The sequence below is a fragment of the Crotalus tigris genome, unplaced genomic scaffold (assembly GCF_016545835.1).
Source record: "Crotalus tigris isolate CLP2741 ecotype Arizona unplaced genomic scaffold, ASM1654583v1 scf7180000017968.19369539983:2297261, whole genome shotgun sequence".
NCBI lineage: Eukaryota > Metazoa > Chordata > Lepidosauria > Squamata > Viperidae > Crotalus > Crotalus tigris.
Genome location: NW_024096750.1, coordinates 1,192,369 through 1,215,417, shown reverse-complemented (window position 1 = coordinate 1,215,417; position 23,049 = coordinate 1,192,369). Strand labels below are relative to the sequence as shown.

Below are 23,049 nucleotides of genomic sequence, written 5' to 3'. Positions count from 1 at the left end.
AGAGCAACAAAGATGATTAGGGGACTGGAGGCTAAAATGTACAAGGAACGGTTGCTGGAATTGGGTATGTCTAGTCTAATGAAGAGAAGGACAACAGGGGACATGATAGCCGTGTTCCAATATCTCAGTGGCTGCCACGAAGAAGGTATTCCAATATTTCAGGGGCTGCCACAAAGAAGAGGGAGTCAAGCTGTTTTCCAAAGTGCCTGAAGGCAGGACAAGAAGCAATGGATGGAAACTAATCAAGGAGAGAAGCAACCTAGAACTAAGGAGAAACTTCCTGACAGTTAGAACAATTAACCAGTGGAACAACCTGCCTCCAGAAGCGGTGAATGCTCCAACACTGGAAGTCTTTAAGAAAAGATTGGACAGCCATTTGTCTGAAATGATACAGGGTTTCCTGCCTGAGCAGGGGGTTGGACTAGATGACCTCCAAGGTCCCTTCCAATTATTATTACTATTATTATTATTATTATTATTATTATCATCATCATCAGATAACGGAACCATCCCAGCCCTGGGAGGGGATTGCAATGGATTTTATCATTGAACTCCCTGAAAATGGCGGAAGCATGGACAGTCATCGACCATTTTTTAAAGCAGGCTCACTTTATAGCCTACCCCGGTCTCCCCTCTGCTCAGAAACTAGCGAAACTGCTTTTAAATCATATCTACTGGCTCCACAGAGCCCCAAAAAGAATCATATCAGATTGGGTCATTGCAAAGTTTTGGCGGGAGTTTGTGAAGCTGATCAGATCCACCCAGGGGTTCAGCTCGATTTTCATCTGTGTACGAATGGAGCCGCTGAATGAGCAAACGCAATAGTGGAGCAATACTTGAGATGCTACGTCAACTATCAACAAACTAGCTCGGCAGACTCCTGCCTTTTGCTGAAGTGGCATGCAACAATACTGTGCACAACAATACCGGACTTACTCTTTTTAAAATTAGGAACAGACAGGGAGTTTGTACCCTTGCCAGAATACCCTAGGGCAGTGGTTCTCAATCTTTCTAATGCCGCGACCCCATAATATAGTTCCCCATGTTGTGGTGACACCCAACCACTTATACATCACTGGGTACCAGGGGCGTGGCCAAAGAAAAGGGGAAAAAATGGCGGACAGCATTGTTTGGCGACCCCCGTGAAATGGCCGTTCGACCCCAAATGGGGTCCCGACCCACAGGTTGAGAACCACTGCCCTAAGGAGCCCCCCTCCTCAGGGACACTAACCGAATGGGTAAACACACTGCATAATGCTTGGGCAAATGTTAAACTTGCCTTGGAAAAAGCCACAAAGATTTATAAGGAGCAGGCAGATAAAGAGGCAATCCCCCAAGAAGCAATTTCATATAGGAGAGAAATTCTACCTCTCGACCAAGTAGTTAAGATTAAAATTACCTTGTAAAAAGCTGGGACCCAACTTCATTGGTCCTTTCCCCATTGTAAAGATTATTAACCCTGCCACAGTTGAGCTGAAGCTCCCATGACTATTGGGGGAAATACATCCAGTTTGCCATCGCAGTTCGTTGAAACCAGTTATAGAATCAACCTTGAGACCAACACCTCGAACTGCCCCAGGGCCCATCATAGTGATCCATTATGAAATAAAATGGATTCTTGACTCTAGGTTGTACAAAGGGAAATTTCAGTATCTAGTTCAATGGAAGGACTACCCTTTGTCAGACATAAAGAGTAGAGACATAAAGGCAGAGAGATTAATAAATAAATTTCATGACAAACATCCCCAAAAGCCTAGGGCAGGGCTTTTCAACCTTTTCACCCATTGTACCACTTTTAGGATATGGCAACATCCGAGTACCACCAGTCACCTAGCAAGGTGTCAAAAACTTGATGACCCTCCCCCCAAAAAGGAAAAAAGTGATAAAGTACAGGTAGTCCTCGACTTACAACAGTTCGCTTAGTGACTGTTCAAAGTTACAACGGCACTGAAAAAAGTACCCCCCCCAAGGCACAGCCGAGCAAGACACCTGCCTGCCCGCCCACCCGCCCGCGCTCTTCCTCCTGTCCAAGGTTTTCATTGCTGTGAGCATTTATGTTGAGGATTGGCAGTGGGGTGGGGGGGTGTTTGGTTTTTATTCCCCCCATCTGCTGGGTGGTTGCAGCAGGTTTTCGTCACTTCACATGACCCTGGGACACTGTGACCGTCATAAATATGAATCAGTTGCCAAGCATCTGAATGTAAATCACAAGATCCTGGAGATGCTGCAACATTCCAGCTGATCGGCGTTTTTTCTGGGCTTAGCAGAAGCACCAGGATCAGAGCCAAGCTCCAGCTGGAGCCTGACGCTAATCCTGGTGCTTCCACTGAGCCCTGGCAGCCCCAAAGCGCCGATCATCTGGAAAGCAGTACTGATCCTGGCGCTTCCGCTGAGCCCTGACAGCCCTGGAGCTCCAGCCATCTCTCACTCAGGCTTGTGCGGTGCTGCCACCGGTTCAGCTCATTCCCCTCCCCCACTACCACTTTTCTAGGATGGTCACGTACCACCTTCCAGGTGCCAATGTACCATAGGTGTTACCTGTACCACTGGTTGAAAAGCTCTGGCCTAGGGAACCATCAAAATATTAGCATCACATTAATGTGTATTTATGCTTATTATCTTGCAGGAACTCTGAAGACATCTTTTTTGTTTTGCCATATAGATGGGGGAAAAAGGGGGGAAGTAGTTGCTATTTGTATGTTAGAACAAAACACCGAGCAGCCCTGTGGGAACCAAGGTCATTCCCGCAGGTGCTGGAAGGGGGATTGAAGACAATTTGAGTCTGCTTTTCCTATATTTGTAACTACAATCTGTTAATTTGTGCAAACTTGTCGTTCAGCTGACATAGGATAGAGTGATTAGCTGCACTGAGTCAGCAAACAAGGAGAGCAAACAGGAGTTCAGGAGAGGGTTGCACTTTGCTCATCAGAGACACATGGAGAGGGAAGGGATTGCTAGAACTGTTGAAAAAAAATCTTATAGTTGTCCTCAAGCATCTTAAAGGACGCCATGGAGAAGACAGGGCAGAAATACACAGAGGTGTTCTGGAAGACAGGCAAGGCAGTTGGTTTCATGAAATCCAGCAGCATTGTGAAAAATCTCCTAATCTGGAGGAGGATCATAGGATCACACGGTCTCAGGAAGTGCTAGGTCAGGGGTAGGCAACCTTGGCTCTTTTATGACTCGTGGACTTCAACTCCCAGAATTCCTGGCTCAGCTTGGAAACCTCTCCCTTTCCCCTCAGCATGGCTGGCTCAGGAATTCTGGGAGTTGAAGTCCACGAGTCATAAAAGAGCCAAGGTTGCCTACTCCTGCACTAGGTCCACCTTTGCCAGAAATGTTTAAATAGACAACGTAGTGGTAGATTCCTGCACTGGACTTGGAACTGGTGCAGAAATGTTTAAATAGACAATGTAGTGGTAGATTCCTGCATTGGACATGGAATGGACTATACTAGATAATTCCCCAAATTGCTTCTATCCTTTATGATTTTGTGCACACATTCTGTTGTGAACGTCTATTATTTTCTCCAGTACAGTATCATGATTATCAAATTTATATGGCGCTTAATGTAAAACACAGTGGCTTGCAATAAAATAGAACAAGTAATGCTATTACAATACCAGATTAAATGATTCAAACAATAAAAAGCAACACCAATAAATTACTAAGTACTTTAACAAAATCATATGGCAGTCAGTCAGTCACCAAAGAATATAGTCTTTACTATATTCCAAAAGGCAATCACTAAGGGAGGGGGAGGGTAGCCTATCTTCCAGAGGGATGCAGAGAACAGGAACCATGATAACCCCCCCTCAAAGCAACTTTTCCTGAAAGGATCTTATTATGACATATTATCTTAATTGGTACATATGATCCTTTAGATATTCAGATGATAAGCATGCAGTCATGGTAGCATTTGAATTGCACTTGGAAACCAACTAACCAATGCATGGCCTACAAAATGGTTGCCTTGTATCCAAAGTAATAAATACCAGTAAATTATGTGGCTACTGCATTCTGGATAAATTCTAGTATATGAGTGATCTTCAAATCTGTTCTTTTGCAGGCAATGCTACTCCACCAAAAATAACAATGAACAAGCAAGCAAAACCATCTTCCCAGGATTTTCAGTTTCATATTTTTTTTCCCCATCCAAACACTCAAAGCCTCCTGTCAGCTCTTCAAGATAGATCAGACTAGGAATCCAATTTGTGTAGGTCGGTACTACTTTTATTATAAAGCTATTATAGTAACAGAATTGTGCAAGTCTGAATTATTTCATCTCCTCTCCTCCCAACCTCCTTCGCTTTATTTTCATGAGGACTAGGGAGAGTTTTGTCTGACAATTTACTCAGGTTACATTCCTGCCCTGGATTTGGTCCTCAACTTATGACCGGTTGTTTAATGACTGTTCAGAGTTATGATAGCCTTGGGAAAGGTGTTTTATGGTGATAAAGCACTTTCAGCCTTTGTGAATTGTCATGCCACCCTCCCCCACCCACCGACTGCATTTTGGGTGCTGCAATGTCCCACAATCATGTGACCGTGATTCTACACAGTCACTTAAGAAGAGAATCATGCACTGAGAATGAGCATTTAAAACAATGATTCTTTAACTATTTGATCCAAGAAATTTTTCCTGGTCTTGAGTAATATCATTATTACACACACATGCATGCACACAGATACATACAACTTCATTTTACACAAGCATCTTGGCAACAGCAATCCCAGTCTGGATTCTTGATTCACAAACAAAGAGTTACAAATTGCTTCATTATACCCAGGATATGCCCAAATTATTTTTTGGGAGGGAAATTGCCCCCAGTTTAAGAATCACTGACCTAAAAGGTTGTTTCCTTTCAAACAACAACTGAGGACAGGATTATGCATTGTCTTTCATCTCACAGCCTGATAGCTCCAGCTCCCTTTCTTTCATTTTCCTGATCCTACAATTACAGCTTGAGCCATTACTATGTTCTGTGATCTAACTGCTGGCCCCCAAACAAAAGATTACTAAGACCATTTATTATGTTCGCTTAGTATTCATTTTTGCTTTATTAAGCCACTTTATATAGAAAATATTACAGTAAATGGTAAAATAACAAATGCTTATATGTCAGTTTACAGTCTTTCTAGTTTTCACTTTGATAAAATATTACTGTGTTAGCAATAAATTAATACAGCACACCCAAAGTATGATTTGTGGTCAAGGACCCATCCTTGTAAAAAATGCTAATAATGTACAAATATTTGGTTTCTTTCCTCATACCTAAGCTGCAAACTCAGAACTTTCATTAGAAGAGAAAGAAGAAAGCTCTCCTCTGAATCCTGCATTCAGACTACTGGAGACAGGGTGAGACGCATCCACTTTACGTGTATGTAAAAGAACAAAAGATAGGTTGAAAATAATAACTGATCCCAAAGTATAGCGCACTGGATGTGGCAAATGGAGCAAAGAGCACCCCACCTCCTCACTGTGTGCACATTGCCCCCTCCCTTCAATCCTGCCTAGTTTATTTTAACTGAAGTTTTAAATTTAAGATTTTTATGTATTACTTTAATATTTTATTCTGTATTCCATTCAATGTCTGTATGCCGCCTAGAATCACATTTGGCAACATGGGCAGCGTACAAGTTTAATCAATAGAAAGAACATTTGGAAAAATAGCAAAATTCTATAGAGATCTAACATTCAATTTCTCACTTTTTCAAGGTTGGGCTTTGTGCTTTTGGACACTTTTTTCCAGAACTTCTGTGAGCCCAATATCGTAGCAGTATCAAATGAAGCAGTCAAACCACTGGGCCTCTTATATTTCAAATTATATGCTTGCCATAAATTGATAGTATTCTCCAGCAGGATGGCTGTAGAGTCCAATGGATGGGTTCTATGACAGCCTTCCTGCCCGGCATCATCCTGCTGAGAAAAGGCGTTTAGGTAAGACAACGCCCCTTTTCATAAAATTGTGTTAACAACATTTGAAACACAGTATCCAAAATATCAATTGCAATTATCCTTTCTCCTATGCATATCCATGATACACAATTCTTCGTGATATGCAAGTGAATTTTTTATCTGTGTAGCATATTTATTTTAACAACAACTTTATTATTTATTGAATGCATATGCCACCCATCTTACCGGAAGATGATTTTATGTGGCTTATTAAAACGCTAATATAAAGCATTAAATGTTGAAACAGTAGTCACATTACACAGAATTAAAATTGGCAAAGATGGGGAGGAAGGGAGCAAGTTGCACATGGGAAGAGGTGAGGCCTTATCTCAGTCTATTAACCACCTCCAGAATCACACACCCCAGGCTAGTTGGCAAGTCTTCAGACCCTTTCAGAAAAGACAAAAGAATGGGTGCGGATTCAACCTTGCGGGTTACACTCCAGAGGACAGGAGCCACAACAGAAAAGGGTCTTCTTGTCTTGGTTCCTGCCAGCCAGAATCCCTTGACCAATGGCTAAGCTACATACAATAAAGCAGGGGTAGGCAACCTTGGCTCTTTTATGACTCGTGGACTTCAACTCCCAGAATTCCTGAGCCAGCCATGCTGAGGGGAAAGGGAGAGATTTCCAAGCTGAGCCATACTGGCTCAAGAATTCTGAGAGTGAAGAAGAAGAAGCTGGTGAGGAGGGATTGGAGGAATCTAACTGTTCAGTTTCCCCAGGAGGAGACCAAGTCTTGAACACTTCCTCGGCAGTAGGTTCTGTGCTGGGTGCCACCACTGGGACAGGGGAAACCAAATTTGTCCCATTGGCATTGGTTCTCTGTGCCCTGCTAATTTGCCTTTCTAAAGCCAAATGTCTCCTCAAAGCCTCTCGCTCAGCCGTTTTAGACTGTCCCTTCTGAGAAAGGTGCTTTGTTTTAGCTTTCTTCTTCCCCCCCACCTCTGATTCAGAAGATCTGCGTTTTTGTTGTTGCTGTGGGGGGGACAATTGAGGGACCTGTGTGACTGAATACGAGACATTGTCTGCCATTGTGCCAGACACCCCGAGTAGGCAATGCCTGGAATGGGGGAATGAGATACGCAGATCAGATGCAGATGCTTGGGGCTGTGCCCTCTTCTGCCTATACAAACAATGGCCGGACAGACAGGATTCTTTGGACAGAAGATCCTGCAAGGCAGTGACTAAAGGTCACTATAGGAACAGTTAGGAAAAAAAAAAAAAAAATTCCTCCTCACCTCCTCACCTAGTCCAGACAAAAGTGCAGTTTATATCTCTCTCTCCCCCGGTCTGTGGCTGTGGTAGTAGACCACGCTCAGAACTGATAGCAGTTCTCTTCTTTTATTCCTCTTCCTTCCTCCTGCCCCAATGCCTTAATGTAAAGGGAAAAAAACGGCGGGCTAAACTGCTCGTTTAAAATGGCGAATGGGAGGAAGCCCCGCCTCCCAATAGTAGCCAGATGAGCCACGAGGCTCCAACAATGGCGGTCCTTAATAGCCAGCGACAGGGTAATTAACCGGCTTGAGTGGCTCTTTTTGTCCTTAAGGGGCTGCGCCTCTCCGCTGGGGGAGAAAAAACGGCGCTGAGGCTCTGCCGGTCGGTTTGGGCGCGCTGCGCTTCTCGCGCCGCTCAGCTGATCAGCGGCTCCGTTGGCCGCCGGTTGTATTTCCCGCGCCGCTCAGCTGTTTGGCGCTGAGCGTCTCAGCTCCTCCGCCGGACGGAGTGGCGTCCGTGCCACTCAGCTGCCCGGCGGGCCTGGAATCGGCGAGCGATCCGGGAAATGTCCCCGCGCCAAACAGCTGTTTGGCGGGTCGGGAATCCGCGGGAGATCCAGCGACCGGCCCGAGCCCCCCTGGCTAACCGCCCTGACGATCCTCTCACCACTCCGACGATCCTGCTGGGAGTCCGTCGGTGTCCTATTCAGCCGCCAGAGATCCCTGCTTGCTAATGCAAAAAAAAGGGGAGGAAAAACTGGAAGAGGAGATTCTCTTCTTTTGTTGAAATCGCTTTCTTTCCTAAGAGCTGCTTCTCGCACTTCTACCAGGCTACGAGACTGAGTCAAAACTGGGGTCACACCCAAAGGAAGGGGTGTGGCCGAAGTTTTTACCCAGTCTGCCAGGCAGGAAGGCCGTCATAGAACCCATCCATTTGGACTCTACAGCCATCCTGCTGGAGAAAAGGGTCTTCTTGTCTTGGTTCCTGCCAGCCAGAATCCCTTGACCAATGGCTAAGCTACATACAATAAAGCAGGGGTAGGCAACCTTGGCTCTTTTATGACTCGTGGACTTCAACTCCCAGAATTCCTGAGCCAGCCATGCTGAGGGGAAAGGGAGAGATTTCCAAGCTGAGCCATACTGGCTCAAGAATTCTGAGAGTTGAAGTCTGTGAGTATAAAAGAGCCAAGGTTGCCAATAAAGCATACAGTAAATGGAAGCAATGAAAAATCTTCCCCCATCAACATCATTTGTCAGATTTCAAAAGAACGACAAAGTAATACTTGCTATTATGCCAAAAATAGCTTTGGATAAAGTCTCTGAATCAAGGCTCACTAAAGCCTGTTTAGAACTCAACTAGTTGTTTCAGCCTCAAGTACCGACATCCATTCCAAACCACTATGACGAGAAAAGACAAAATATGTGTTGCAACATAATAATGCAATCCCTGGTCTTTTCTACTTGAATTTTAATGTCAGACCCAAATATAAAAATCACAGGTTATGTGTTGTGACATGTTTTGACTCATACTCCTTGAACTCCTATATAGATTCCTGTGGCCTCAAACTCCACCTCACTATCAGACAATATTTCTGACACTGTAAAATATATATTTCAGTAAGATAATATTTTTAAAATAGAAAACAACACAATGTGTGTCTATTAAGTGTATTATTTTTTAAAACATAATTTAAAATCTCAGCCAGATTATACTATGTACTTATAGATAACTAGCTGGGATACTGAATCCTGTCATTTTTTTCTTATTTTTCCGCAAGGATAATTCTTTTATAATCCCCACACATATGTGATGCCTGTGTATCTGTAGAAATACGGTAGTAGGACAGCTAATAATTATTGATGTAATATTTAAATTCATAATGCATAATACACAAATTGTCTTCTGACAAATCTATCTAAAAATCAGCATATCTTGTAAGCCTATTTTAAGGATTATTGACAATGTGGATAAGATGCCACATCGTTGTGCAAATACTAATTATGATTAATTCAAATATGTACAAGATAATGATTACCTTTCAGTAATCAAATTATGTAATCACACAGGTATATAATCTATGGAAATTATATAGAGAAATTCATATACTTTACTTCTTATTGTACAGTGTATCCTATAAGTTAAAACAGTAGATTCCATGAATTTTTCAGCTAAGTAAATGTTGAACTAATTACAATGCTGAAGTTTAATTCTGGTAATCACAGTATCTGATAAACATCACTTAATACAGGATTCACAGAAAGTAAGGCAGAGCATGTTAAATTAATTAGAACAGTACTAAATAAACTGCGCTTTGCTAAGTTGTATGCTAAACTCTCAAAATGTGAATTCCACAAAGATTGCGTCGACTATTTGGACTATCGTATGGAAACGGACCTGGAGAAAGTACAAACTGTGCTGGAGTGGGCTCCACCCCCCTCGTACTAGGAAACCACTACAAAGCCTTTTAGGCTTTGAAAATTTTTACCGGCAGTTCATTCCCTCGTTTGCGCAAATCGCACTTCCCATTACAAATCTGTTAAAGACCAAAGGCGTTGACAAGCCGAAGCCCAGCCAGCTATTGAATTGGACGGGGGAGTGTTAAGCCGCATTCAAAAAACTAAAGAGGGTTTTCTCTGTGGAGTTGATTTTAAAGCACCTGGATCCAGAGAAAGCTTTTGTTATTCAGGCTGACGCTAGTGACGTGGCCGTGGGGGCAGTCCTGCGACAGAGGAACGAGGAGAGCCAACTGCAACCTTGTGCTTATACTTTTAAAAAACTGTCTGAAACTGAACAGCGGTGGGCAGCCTGGGAGAAGGAAGCCTATGTTGTACAATGGGCACTCCTAATTTGGAGGCATTTCCTAGAGGGAAGTAAAATACTATTCCAAGTGTGGATTGATCATAAGAACCTTGAAGCTATGAAGACCCCTAGGAAGTTGTCACCTAAACAAGCACGGTGGTCTCAACATTTCCACTGATTTCACTTTACTATCCATTACCTCCCTGTGGGGAGGAATTTCCTAGCAGATGCCCTATCTAGGATGCCGCAATATCATAGTGCAAAATCTGAAGTAGTTAAACTGTTCCTGACTCCCAAGCAGTTAGCAACGCTTGTCACTACCCGAGCACAAATCAGGGCTACGATGCCGATAGACAAAAACAGCATGCCAGGAGTTCAAAAAAGCACTGGAAACTGATGGTTTCAAGGACATAAGAACTTGTGTTTAATTAAAGACGACCTGGCTTGGGTTGGGGACAAAATATACATCCCAGTAGCTCTAAGACTGAGAGTAATGCAAGCCGGGCATGATTCGAAAATTGCTGGACATTTTGGGTTCGTCAAAACCTTAACATCTACTTAAAAGGCAGCTTTGGTGGCCTTCTTTGAAAAAGGACATAGAAAACTATGTTGCGAGCTGTCCCATGTGTGCTGTAGCTAAGCGGAGGCAAGGGAAAACATCGGGACTTTTACAGCCTGTGGTGAGCCCTTCAGCACCCTGGAGAGAGATCTCTATGGGCTTTATTGTGGAGCTTCCTGAAAGCGCTGGGAATACAGTTATTTGGGTGGAAATACAGTTATTTGGAAAATACAGACCTATTTTCTAGACAAGCTCATTTCATTCTATGCCCAAAGATCCCAACAGCCAAGACATTTGCTAAGCTCTTTGTGCAGCACATCTAGCGATTCCATGGGGCTCCACAACGCATAATTTCGGACAGGGGGGTTCAATTCACCTCTAAGTTCTGGAGAGTTTTTCTGGACATTTTGGGTTCTAGACAGGATCATCTAGTCATCATCCTCTAACGAATGGGGGGACAGAGAGACTGAACTCAGTTCTAGAACAGTACCTTAGATGCTTTATCAACTATCAACAAGATTATTGGACTGATCTATTGCCATTTGCTGAAGTCGCATATAATAATGCTGTGCACTCGAGTACTAGTTATACCCCAATCCAGGTTGCCAATGGCCAGACATTTGTCCCATTCCGGAACTGCCTGCTAAAGAACCTGATATTCCTTCCTTGCAAGAATGGATCAAACAGTTGCAAAATACCTGGCCAGTAGTACGGAAAGCACTAAATGAAGCCAGAAAAGCCTATAAAGCCCAGGCTGATAAAAAGGGGGTGGAGCAGAAACCTTTCAAGATTGGAGACAGAGTTTATCTTTCTACCAAATATTTGCAATCTTTGCAGCCTTCCAAGAAACTTGGTCCTTAGTTTGTTGGACCTTTCCCCATTAAACGCATTATCAATTTAGTTAACTGTGGAAGTAGAACTCCCTAAGAGCCTAAGATAGATCCATCCTGTCTTTCATTGTAGTTTGCTCAAAGCTGAGGTTATTTCTAATCTTAGGCCCCCAGCCTCTCCGGTACCTACACTGGTATGGGAAGAGGGGGGACAACACTTTGAAGTGTGAGACATCCTCGATTCCTGCAAACGCTATGGCTCCACTCTATATTTAATAGCTTGGAAAACCCTTCTTCTCAAAATGAATGGTTATACAAAAAGCATGTTAGAGCTTTTAAGTTACTTAAGCGTTTTCACTCTAAGTACCCTGATAAGCCTGATTAATGTCGTATTTTATTTGTTTTCTTCCCCTTCCTTTTTATGTCTTTTGCAGGTGGATTATCCATTTTTCTAGGGGATCCGTATGTCAGGTCCCTAAAAAAAAAAATTCTTCTCTTTGCATAATGTTGAATTTGTAAACCTTACTTTGTGACCTGCCATTCTGTTGGGAGGAGGGAGCTTTTGGGATTGCTTTGCACTGTCCAGCTATGATGCCCTTCCCCCAGGGGATGGAATGTCTCACCCTTATCTAAGAGATGGTTTGCGCTTGGAGCCAGAAGGAAACAAAAGTGAGAGAGACCTTGAATGAGCGCACCAAAGAACTTAGTTACCAAAACACGATGCCACCTGTGGATTGGCTGGATTTCAAAGGAATACTGGGACGCTGGGCGGAGGAGTATTGAATGTTGCTTTTAATATATTGCTTTCACAGGGTTTCCCCCAGACCTCATCTTGATTCCCTGCTGTCACTAGCCCTTAATAAAAGTTCCTTTTGAGACAATGCCTGTTTCAAGAGTTCTGCTTTCTTGGGTGGCTTAGATGAAGTAGGTCCTTACATAATCCTTAGCAGAATTATGCAAAGAAGGGCTTAAAATCAATCACCTGAAGACCAAAATTATGATTTTCTTAACAAATATTAATAACTGCATGTTGCCTCAAACATTAACAATTTAGAAATAGAATTCTTTGTTTCATGAGTCTGCAGACAATATTATATCAACAGTAAGGCCAATCCATCCATCTGGCATTGGCTCCCTCTCCATTATGCTTCACCCATGCATGTTTTGCTTTTAGCTCCAAGGGGAAAAAGTGGGAATCAAGTAAAGCTGCTCCTACTGTTGTTCCTGTAGAAATGCCATCAGAACACGTTTTAAGTTGTCCATGTCTTGTGCTTCTGTTGTTTGTGCGATCTGTTTTCTTTTATGGCCAAAATTGAACTTAGAAATAAAAGATTAACTTCCACTGAACATTTCCAATTAGACATGCACAAGATTGTACTTTTAATTTTATTCACTGTATCATTACTGTATCATCAGGCATGGCATACTTTTATTAGGATCACTGCCTTGCTTTTTTCCTCTAGCAAAAGTTGTAAAATAATCAGCAAATTCTATATAATAAACGGCAAAAAGACAGCAACAATTTGTAAAGAAAGGATATTATGCTAAGGCAGACATGTCAAACACAAGGCCCGGGGGCCGGATGCGGCCTGCGAAACAGTTTCATGTGGCCCATGAAGCCATCTGGGAAACAGTGAGGGAACGGCCCCCTCTGCCTTGGCCCTGGCCCAGGCCAGCCAGGAGCCAATGTACAATTTTGTGGTAGCCATCTATGCTGAAACGCATTCAGTCTTAGCTCCACAAGGCCGTCTGGAAACAGCGAGGAACCAGGAGAACCTTGAGCCGCAGCAGTGGGGCTGGGCTTGGTGCCGCTGGGCATTTGACCACTGCTGCCCAGAGCTCCGGGCAGCCCACACCACCATCCAGCTCCCCCCCCCAAGGCCTGAGAGGAACAGTGAGGCTCCTCCAGTGAACCATGCCTTGGCACTTGCCCTGGTCCCACCCCTTCTGCCAGAGACCCTCATATCTATCCCACTCCTCCCAGACCTCCACAGGCACCCTTGATGCGAACGATGTAGAGCTGGCCATGCCCACCCAGTAGGCCACACCCACTCCATCCACGCCCACCCAGTAGGCTGCACCCACCCTGGCCACACCCACCTGGCCCCGAGGGCAACCGCAATGTTGATGTGGCCCTCAATGAAATTGAGTTTGACACCCCTGCACTAAGGCATTACTGAAAATGTTATCAGAATTTCACCAATGCTTTTAAATACTGCGTAAGTTCTTCTGATTTCTACCACACAAATTAACGGACAGATTCCCTAAAGAAATGCACACTTAGCAAACATAAGGCCCCAGGAACTGGGATGAAGGACAAAAGGTGCATTACATAAAATTACCTAAGCTTCTAGGTGAAAGGGGAAGATCAGTACTTATAAAGACCACAATATATTGTCTGCTAATTAAATCACAAACTGAATATGGATGAATTTAATAGGAAAATCTAAGATAAGGTTACCTCATAGTAGTCAATATTTCATCAAACAGCAGGCTGCGTCAACCAATAATGGAATGCTGAGCTGCTAGAATTTGATTGCCATGTTTTAATTTGAGGGAAGGGGTAGCCAACAAGACAGACCTGTACCTTGAATTTCTTTTGCTAATATTAAAAACATTTTATCCATGACTTTTAATTTAAAAAATGGGCTATATAACTATTTAATTTAGTTCTTTCCAGACCAAGCATTTATACCAAAGCTATCACATGCAGACTATTTCAAGTAACAGCAGCTGTGAAGGGTTGCCATAAGCAATCAGAAAAATCATACGCTGCAAACATTTTGAACCATACCAAATTCCTAAGTATCCACTGAAATTCAGAGACATACTCTCTTGTCACTTTAGCAGGTTCTTCTACATGCCATTAAAGTATTATCCACAAATATTCTCGCTGGAACACAAACAGTATTCTTTGTAAAATTTTGTGACCGATTTTCCTTAAAACACTTGTTTCTCTGTTCTGTATAGCATACTTCTCAAACTTTTACAAACAGAAAATACAATTGTTACAATCCCTATAGGCCAGTGGTTCTCAACCTGTGGGTCGGGACGCCATTTGGGATCGAACGACCATTTCACGGGGGTCGCCAAACAACGCAGCCCGCCATTTTCCCCCCTTTTCCTTAGCTGTGCTACTCCCTTTTATTCTATTGGCTTTTGAAAGCCAATAGAATAGACTCTCTTGAATAGAGTCTGATTCTATTGGCTTTCAAAAGCCAATAGGAATTGTCCAGGCTGTCTCTGCCCTGCTGAGCCCACCAAAAGTCCCATTCTGCAAACGGTGCTGCACCAGTTGAGTAGTCCTCGACTTACAACCGGTTGAGTAGTCCTCGACTTACGACTGGTTGGGGGTCGCGGCATTAAAAAGGTTGAGAACCACTGCTATAGGCAGCAGTGGCCTCTGGAATTTGTGCCTGCACAGTTGTTGTGAGCTGTGTGGCTTTGTAAATGTGATTCATGAATAAGTATGTTCACACCGTGAGGCCTAAAGCAAATTATACTTTCCTTCTGTGTGTATGTGTGTGAGTATATTTACAGACAGCTTTAGTGTCCCAGTTTCATGACGATAAATTTTGAACCTTTCTTAAACTATCTCTCATCATCACTTTCTCTCTATTTTATTCATGAGCTACATCTTCAAGTTATCATAATTATGTGCACCCTGTTCTTTAATAGTTTTCATGGCGATCAATAAAACCAGACTAAATCTGCCCCACTCAATGAACCAGTCTATTGCTTAGAACAGGGGTGTCAAACTGCCGGCCCACGGGCCGGACGTGTCGCCGGAAAACCGCACCCACCCCATTGCCAGCAATGGGGAAAAAGCTCCGATACGTTGCACGACGTCACACGACGTCGCAAGTTTGATCTGTCTTAGAACATTTATTGCAACAATGTACTTATTTTTACAGTATCACAATAATTTACTGAGAATCAGCTTGATGCAGACATTAAGGCATCAGGTTAGAAACCAAGAGACTATGGGTTGTTGTCCATCCTCCCCCCCCCCAGGCACAAAAGCAGCTGGGTGAGCTTGGGCCAATAGCTTTTCTCAGCCCTAGGAAAGAAGCAATGTCAAACTATTTCTAAAAATATCCTGTCAAGAAAACTGCAGAGACTTGTCCAGGCAGTCTCTGAGAATCAGACATGACTGAACAAAAGAAAAAAAAATATTTTGCTAGATTTAAAATCTCACCTTTCTTTCAAAAAGCTCAAGGGGGACATAAAAAGTTTTAATGGTATGCAGGAATCACCTTGGAAGATGAGGGAAGAGATACTGCCTGGGGATCACCCCCACCTTTAAATTTTCAGGCTGTTAAGAGATGGTGGGCAATTTGTACTTTCAGACTTGCAAAACTGATGTCAGCATTCCCAGGTAGACCAGACAAGAAATATGACCAGGTGACCTAATTCTAGTTTATTGTAAGACTACATTAACAGAAGCTTGAGTCTGAATGTACAAATCTTGCGCAGAACTGAAATCCTCCTGGCAGGCAGCCCTTTTGCTCTTCTAGAGTAGACATGTCAAACACAAGGCCCAGGGGCTGGATGTGGCCCGCGAAGTGTTTTCATGTGGCCCGCGAAGCCATCCTGGAAACAGTGAGGGAACGGCCCCCGCTGCTTTGGCCCTGGCCCAGGCCGGCTGGGAGCCAATGTACAATTTTGTGGTGGCCATCTATGCTGAAATGCATTCAGTCTTAGCTCCACAAGGCCATCTAGAAACAGCGAGGAACCAGCCCGTGCGGTGTCATCCCCGCCCCATGGGAGCATGCTGGGGAGGTGTCACCTTTGTGAGGAATGAAGAAATGGACCATGCCTTGGCGCTTGCCCTGGTCCCACCCCCTTCTGCCAGAGACCCTCACATCTGTCCCACTCCTGCCCAGGCCCCCACAGGCACCCTTAACGCGAATGATGTAGAGCTGGTTATACCCACCCAGTAGGCCACACCCACTCCATCCACGCCCACCCAGTAGGCCGCACACACCCTGGCCAAACCCACCCAGCCCCCCAAGGGCAACCACAATGCTGATGTGGCCCTCAATGAAACTGAGGTTGACACCCCTGTTCTAGAGCTAGATATAGAAATTTCCAGAAATGTTCAAACTGCTTTACAGACATGCTGACATTCCTTGAAGAACATTTAAAACACTGTAACTATTTATACGTTACAAAAAGCAGCAACACCTAATCAACTTATTAAAGAAGCTAAGCAGAATTGGACATGGTATTTACCTGAAAGATCACGAGGAAATCCAATTGTTATAGGTTATACTGGGAAGCTTAGAAGTATCTCCAAAGTCAAAAATAGCTAGTTGCTTCCATACCGATTCCAAGGAAAGGACTCAGATGTCATGCACACTAGAAATTGATTCAAGAGAATATTCAATTTAAGTACATAAAATAACTGTTTTCCCTAGTAAATCATATGACCAAGTCATTTCCAGAGCAGATGCTGATTTTTCCTCTCCTCTTAAGCTGCAAGACACATCTACAAAGACAACAAGAAAAGATGAAAATGGCCTCCTAAGAACAGTATTAGTTATTATTCAACATGAACATGCTGGCCCTGCTGTAATAATGTACATTAAGGCTTTGCACGAAAGAAAACTCTTTGGAAAAACAAGAATATTTGTGGACTTGCTGACTCAGGAGTTCTGGGAGTTGAAGTTCATGAGTCATAAAAGAGCCGAGGTTGCCTACCCCTGCTCTAGGAAGTATGAATACACAGAGAGTTGAAAGTACAAAATCCTAAGGAAACAAATTGATTTAATTTAATTTAAAAAAATCAATCAGGCATTACTCATAAAAACTTCCTCAGAGTCTACTAGAATGATAAAGGGCGAAAAGAATTAATAATGTATGGTAATGGGTTATCCATTACCACTGAACAAGTTATAATTGTATGGCTGGAAAAAAAAAAGGTGTGGTGTCATTTAGCCTTCATTCAGAGAACTCCTCAGCTGCTCAAATGAATACACCAGAGATCCTGGCTACATATCTGCAAAAAACTTCCACACTCCACTTAGGACTGAAATCTAGAGCAGAGATTTTAAACATCAGCCACAATTCTCATCCTTCCCCCTTCTACTTTTTAAAACAATTTTGCCTGATAAAAGGTCTTAACATCTCAAAAATTACATTATTTTCTAAAGCTTGACGTTGCCTTTGCTTTTTAAGTGACTTGGAAAGTAACAAAGGTAGTTTTTCTTTTTACAGATCTTACACCAAACAAGGAAGTTTTTTCTAATTAAAATGGCAAAATAGCCATTCTTTCTAGTTTACCCAGTCTATCCTTCCATTAATAATGACTGTTCCAGACTACCTTTATTTTCAATTGTCCATGACATTAAATTCCAGATAATACAGGGCAATGCTCCGACTCAACTGATATGCAGCAATATACTACAAAAACCAGCTAAAGTTAATAGGTTTTATATTTTTTCATATATGAGAGAGAGGCAGCTGGTATTCCCATTAATGGTATACCCTCCAAGCATTGAAGTAAAAGGCATAGGGAAGTTTAAAACATTCTGCTGCCTGGCTGGTAAATGTATTGTTCTTCTTGTATTCTTTGTTACGATAAAGATCAACTTCATAAGCTAAATGTAATCACTTGTCCTTGTATGTTGTATGCACATTGTATTTTCTTCTTCAGACAGGTTGTCAAATGGAAAGTGTGCACATTACAGATAATGTTGCTGTTTTTGAACGTTTAGCTTTGCTGCAGACCTTTGCAGAGCAAAAAAAAAAAAAAAAGTCATGCTCTCTATGGACAATATTCAAGTGAATCTGATGCAGATGCTTCTTTGCTGCGCTCACATCTGGTTGTCTGTATAGACAAGCCAGGCAGCAGGAAAAAAAGCTATTTCTTCCATTCTTTACTGTAAGAAATTTTAAAAACTCCAGGTCAATTTTTTTATAGATCGGAAGATAGAATTCAGCATCAGTTACCAATATGTTTACTTTTATTTCTTATTGTAGAATATTTGAAATGTTCTTAGACTTGTTCTACTGGAGCACACAACAGTCAAAATATTCTAACCAAGTGTTTCAAATGGAGCTGTTTTATTCTGATATTAGAATTAAACTCGTGTACTACAACAAAGGATTATTTCTGAGACATATTACAACACTGAGATAAAATTGAACACTTCTCTGTTTAACCCCATATGCATATGAACAAGATACAACAGTATTTATGAATTATCTGTACATTTAAAAAGGTATAGTATCTTCACATATGGTATAGACAAAACCTATTTCTTACTTTTCTAGGTTAAATTTCAAAGTGCAAACAGCACTCGTGTATTTTAAGTAAGCTATCTGGAAACTGGCTCAAACATGTGCTTATACGCAATGGAGAAATTACATAGTAGTATCTTTTGCCAAATCAAAACTAAAATGCAATTTTGACTTTAGGATTTCCAAAAACTTCCCTAACATTCCTGATATTTCTTTAAAAATATGTATTAAGAATATATCAATTGATTTCTTGCTAATATCAATTTTATGGAAATACATTTGCTATGCTCAAATGTATGCCACAATATTCCAGGGCTGGAAAAATCAATAAACTATTTACCACTTGTGAAAAAAGTGGTAGTGAGAAAAGATTTTAGCGTTAAACTGAACAGATGAGTTTATATAATAGTGATCATTCATTTTTAATTACAGTAGTGCTTAAAAGTTTGTGAACCTTTGTGAGTGTTCAATATTTCTGCACAAATATGACCTAAAATCTGATTTGTTCTCTATACAGGACCAAAACTAGATAAAGGGAACCCAATTAAGCGAGTCAAAAATATACTTGTTCATTTATTGAGAAAGTGATCCAAAGCCACATATTTATGTGTATGGCAAAAGTATGTGAACATTTGCTTTCAGTAACTATATGCTTGAGCAGCAATAGCTATAACTAAAGGTTTCTGATTAACTGTTGGCCAGTCCTGCATATTGGAATTTTAGACCATTTCTCCTTTCAGAACAGCTTCAGCTCAGTCCCAAAGGTGTTTTTTTTCAGGGGACAATTGGACTTCCTTTGTTTTTCTTTGAAGATGTTTTGTTTCTCACCCAAGAAGCTTCTTCAGTTCTGACTGGATGGTGGGGAAAGGAAGGATTTATATTCCTTGCAGACAACTAGTCATTTGCATTCTTTTAGAGAGTTGTTGAGGCCATTTGGAGGTTTATCTGTATTGTCAGGGTCACCTGAGTAGTGCAAAAGTGTATGGAGCCTTCTGGCTGCAGGATGTGTTTTGCCCTCTTCCTGTAGTCTGCAATGTTTTCTGGAAATACGTTCATTGCACTACTAAGGACACAGAAAACCTCCCTCTAAAAGAGTGGTTCTCAACCTTTTTAATGCCGCGACCCCCAACCGATCGTAAGTCGAGGATTACTCAACCGGTCGTAAGTCGAGGACTACTCAACTGGTACAGCACCATTTGCAGAATGGGACTTTTGGCGGGCTCAGCAGGGCAGAGACAGCCTGGACAATTCCTATTGGCTTTTGAAAGCCAATAGAATTAGACTCTATTCAAGAGAGTCTATTCTATTGGCTTTCAAAAGCCAATAGAATAAAAGGGAGTAGCAAAGCTAAGGAAAAGGGGAAAAAATGGCGGACTGCGTTGTTTGGCGACCCCCGTGAAATGGTCGTTCGACCCCAAATGGGGTCCCGACCCACAGGTTGAGAACCACTGCTCTAAAAGAATGCAAACGACGTCTTCAAAGAAAAACAAGGAAGTCCAGTTGCCCCTTGAAAAAGCACCTTTGGGACAACCATGACCTGGATGACTGAAACATTTAGCTTCAACTCAAGTTTGCTGTTGGGCTTTCTTGCACGAATTGCCTGCTTCAGTTCCTTCCACAACATTTTTATAGGATTAAAGTAAGGATTTTGGCCACTCTAAAACATTTTCTTTTTAGATCACATGACTTATGTCTTTTGGGTCATGGTCCACTTGCTGCATAGTCCACTTTCTCTTGAACGTTACTTCAGACACATCTAATACCTTGATATTTTCCTGTAGATATTTTGCTGGTACAATTCAGAATTCATAGTTCCATCAGTTATAGCTTTTTAGCTTATCCACATGTTTCACAAATTGTACATAGGCAGCAATGTTCTTTTTGGAGTGTAGTAGCTTTTTCCTTGCAACCCTGCCAACAACATACTATTGTTCAACATTCTCTTACTGGTGATCTCATGATACTGATATTCACCAATGCAAGAGAGATCTGTAGTGCCCTGAGGTTCTTTGAGACCTCCTGGAGTACTATACATCTTGCTTTTGGTATGATTTTGGTTAGCTAACCATTCGTGGGAGGATAGGGTTTTTTTGAAGTGCTTCCATTTATGTACAATCTACATAATCGTGGACTGGTGGAGTCCAAACTCTTTGGAAATAATTTTGTAACCTTTTCCAGCCTGGTGAGGATCAACTGTATTTCAGAGGTCCTCAGAAATCTCCTTTATTTGATAAATGACATACTTCCACCTATCTGTTTTATAAAGATTGGAAAGATTTGATAGTGAATACTTAGAATTCCATTCTTTAAATAAAGTAGGACATACCACACTTCCACTCGATTGTCACCCTATTGATTGAAACACCTGACTATAATTTCCCCTTCCAATGAACTGATAAATTTAGAGATTCACATACTTTTGCCACAAACAAATATGTACTTGGATCAATTTCCTCAATAAATAAAAGAACACGTGTAATATCTTTGACACATTTCCTTAGGTGGATTGTCTTTATCTAATAGTTTTAGGAGTATGGAGAAAAGATCACATTTTTGTTGCTGTTGTTGTTAATTGCGAAGTCGTGTCCGACCCATCGCGACCCCATGGACAACGTTCCTCCAGGTCTTCCTGTCCTCCACCATCTTCCTGTCCTCCACCGTCCATTTAATTTCACACCTACTGCTTCAGTGACTCAGCATATTGGACACCTTCCGACTTGAGGGGCTCATCTTCCAGCGTCATATCTTTTTGCCTTTTTAGTACTGTCCATGGGGTTTTCATGGCAAAGATACTGGAGTGGGTTGCCATTTCCTTCTCCAGTGGATCACATTTTGTCAGAACTCTCTGCTATGACCTGTCCGTCTTGGGTGGCCCTGCACGGCATAGCTTATAGCTTCATTGAGTTACACAAGCCCCTTCGCCACGACAAGGCAGCAATCCACAAAGGGGGATCACATTTATGCAAAGTATTGAAAATGCAAAAGGTGTCACATACCTTTAAGTACCACTGTAATACACCTGGTAGGGGAGATGGGTGGCATAGAAATTTGATAAAAAAATTTATTACTGTAGGCAAGAAGGGGAAGGAAGGAAAAAGAGCTGATGTTTCTGTTTTTCCTTCCTCCTTTTTTGCTTTGTTTACATTTTACTGTAAGTAGTTTTTGAAGATTTGCTCAGTCTGAGTTGTCCTAATGAAGGGATTTGTTTCATGAGGATTTTATATGGCCAGGAAGACAACCTTTGCTTTCGGCCTTGTAATTACACACAGTATATATCCTAGTCCAGGGGTAGGCAACCTTGGCTCTTTTATGACTTGTGGACTTCAACTCCCAGAATTCCTGAGCCAGCATGGCTCAGCTTGGAAACTCTCCCTTTCCCCTCGGCATGGCTGGCTCAGCCAGGCCCCCCACGCCCCTACACCTGTCCGCTGCTGCCCGAGTTGTTCTGAGGCTGTTTGCAGCCCGGCTGCACATCACGTGGCTTGTTGTGCTGCTGCTGCTGCCGCTTGCGGCAGACCGCATGGCTCATCGTACCACCGCTTGTAGCGTCTTGTTGCTAGCAGCGGCAGCAGCAGTGCAAATGGCACAACGAGCCTTGTGGCCTCCTGCTGCAAGCAGTGGCAGCAATGCAGTCAGAACGCTGCGCTGCCTCCTGCTGCAAGTGGTGGCAGCGGCGTGATGTCCTGCGCGGCATGTGGCTACAGGAGAACTCAGGCTGCAGCACAACAGGTGTCAGGGCATGGAAGGCTTGGCTGCAGCGGTCCTAAGGTAAAGCGGGTGCGAGCATATGGGGCAGCTCACACCAGCTTGATTTTTACACATGCGCCCTGCCCCAAAATTGAGCTTATTTTTGAGGTTAGGGCTTATATTGAGCACACGTGTAAAAATCAAGCTAGGCCTTATTTTCGGGATAGGTCTTATTTTTGGGGAAACACGGTACTTTACTTGTTTCTGTCTGGCTACTTGTTCAATTGCCCCATTTTCCAAACTCCAGGAGTGAAAAGAAGGGGGATCAAGATCAAAATTAATCAGGCAATTCTCTGAACTGAATTATTCACACAAATGTAATAGCCATTCTTGAGGTTTACATAGTTGCCTAAATTTAGCAGTTATATATTGTACATGCATACTATCCTTATATCACATTTCTATGACTATTTATAATGAAAGCTGAAGATGGTTAAGATTTCCAAATTCTGGATCATGGAAAAGTATGTGCAGTACAAAGAGAACATGCTTATTTTCCAGAAAGTGAACGCCAGAATTAGAATGATCACTGCCAGATGGTTTGGCTATCCTCATTACAGCACATTAGCATCCTACTGACAGCTACCAGACAACACAGGAAACGCAAATATATTTTAAAAATGGAAAGGAAATAGCAATATATACATTGTTCTCTGCATTTACAATATTCCAAAATGTTTCTAATGGTCCTGTG

At 42.3% G+C, this 23,049-nt stretch overlaps 1 protein-coding gene across 5 annotated transcripts in view; it reads right to left on the bottom strand.

The window, feature by feature from the left end:
- JMJD1C (jumonji domain containing 1C) overlaps positions 1-23,049 on the bottom strand; it is a 180,795-nt gene that overhangs the window by 133,901 nt on the left and 23,845 nt on the right. Inside the window, exon 2 of one of the 5 annotated variants that reach the window (XM_039345598.1) lies at positions 16,599-16,724. The exons of the other annotated variants lie outside the window; for them this stretch is intronic. The gene's annotated coding sequence lies outside the window, so the exon portion shown is untranslated. The remainder of the gene's footprint in view (positions 1-16,598; positions 16,725-23,049) is intronic. 5 annotated transcript variants of the gene reach the window in all.